The 2,007-nt window shown below is 35.5% G+C and overlaps 1 non-coding gene across 1 annotated transcript; it reads left to right on the top strand.

Annotated features, from left to right (window-relative positions):
* Positions 1-1,039: 1,039 nt before the first annotated feature.
* On the top strand, positions 1,040-1,112 carry TRNAF-AAA. Its single transcript has one exon. It is a non-coding gene; the product is annotated as a tRNA-Phe (tRNA).
* Positions 1,113-2,007: the final 895 nt, after the last annotated feature.

Below are 2,007 nucleotides of genomic sequence, written 5' to 3'. Positions count from 1 at the left end.
CTCATGAGGACTTGCTAACTACCTAACTCCACTCACTAGAATTTCATTTTATCTAGATTCACTCAGTAGGACTTTTCAACTGTCTGATTTCACTCATCAAAACATTCCATTTGTCTGACTTCACTCTCTAAGACTTTCCATCCGCCTAGTTTCACTGACTAGGATTTTTCACATCAAGTGTTCGTTCCTCTATGACCCACTTGATTTTTCTTCTTCTGTCAAACATATAGTTGGTTTTGGTCTTTCCCTTGCTTATCCTTTAGTTAAGACTTTCCCAGTCAAGTATCTAGTTAGCCTTGACATATTTAACAACTCTCCCGTATCAAACTGGTTAACCTTTGACCAATGGAGAATTGTTCCAATAATCTTCCAAATGGATAATTATACCTATAATCTCCCTATATTGTCAAACATCAAAACTTAAGTTTGAGTCAAACTGGCTAATTTTGAACTAGGGACAATTGCACCAACCACGATGCCAAAGAAGCGATGAGAGACGAGTAGGATAAGATGCGAGTAGAAAAAGATTTAGGTTTAAGGTTTAAAAGGCCATAACCCAATTCATTTTTATTAATATTTTTTAATTAGTCCTAGAAATTTTCAACTTTTTTCAATTAACCCATATAAATTTTTAATACTTGTAATTTTCCCCAAATGCATTCGGGAAAATATATCCTAATCGTATCCTTGCGGTGTCCAAACATATTCACATGGTCAAACCTCAAAAAAGTCCATGACACATTTTTGGTCGTATCTAATATGCGTATTTACGTATTATATGTATATCCGTATACTATCCATATCCGATACTTTAAAAATAAAAAAATTTTAGACTATCTACGCTACATAGCACTTAACATAACTTAATATCAAATCCTTTAAGCAGAACTGATAGTCTAGCTTTGTCCCCAGAGCAATCCAAACCCATTTATATGTGAAAATGTTTCATAATTATATATACAATCTTCTAAAAGAAAAGTCATTTACTGGAAAATATTATAAAAGTATTTAAAATAGAATTCCTACTATAAGTTCTTTAGCGGGGATAGCTTAGTTGGGAGAGCGTCAGACTAAAGATCTGAAGGTCGTGTGTTCGATCCACACTCATCGTATGTCTCTTTTTTTTTTTTCCATTTTCGGGCGACGATCTGACGATGATAGAGCAGAAGAACGAGAAGTCTTTGATGGTGCTTTATTTCCTTTTTCGCTACTCTGTTGAGCCCCATACTTTATACTAATGACTCTGCTTTAGCCTAAAATTAAATTATGTTAATATTATTTTTATTTTCACACTGAAAATACTTTCAAAATTTATTAGTGATTTCCACATATGCAAAATTAGACATTTAGAGTTCGAGACACCAGGTGTCCGATCAACCTTTGACCCACCTAGGTTTTCCTCCTCATGTCAAATGTTCGGTCCTTCATAACCCAGTTGAACTTTTTCCACCTAGCTTCACGCACCAGGGTTTTCTTCTGTCTAACTTCACTCACGAAAACTTTCTAACTGCCTAACTTCACTCACCATGATTTCCTTCTACCTTGTTTCACTCACTTGGACTTTCCAACTGTTTGACTTGACTCACCATAACTCTCCATTTGTCTGACTTCACTCATTAGGACTTTCCATCCGTTCGACTTCACTCACTAGGACTTTCCATACCAAGTGTCAATTTCTCTATGATCCACTTGGTTTTTCTTCTTCTGCCAACTATCCAGTTGGTTTTGGTCTTTCCCTTTCTTAGCCTTTAGTTAAAACTTTCCCAGTCAAGTATCTAGTTAGCCTTGACATATTTAACTACTCTCCCGTATCAAATTAGTTAGCTTTTGACCACTGGAGAATTATTCCAACAATCTCCCAAATGGATAATTATACCTACAATCTGCATATATTGTCAAAAATCAAAACTTAAGTTTGAGTCAAACTGACCAACTTTGAACTAAGAAGAATTGCACCAACCACGATGCCAAAGAAGCGATGAGAGACGTGTATGATGAGATGCAAGT

Source organism: Zingiber officinale, chromosome 4A (assembly GCF_018446385.1).
Source record: "Zingiber officinale cultivar Zhangliang chromosome 4A, Zo_v1.1, whole genome shotgun sequence".
NCBI classification, from domain to species: Eukaryota; Viridiplantae; Streptophyta; class Magnoliopsida; order Zingiberales; family Zingiberaceae; genus Zingiber; species Zingiber officinale.
This window is presented reverse-complemented; position numbering and strand designations above follow the sequence as displayed.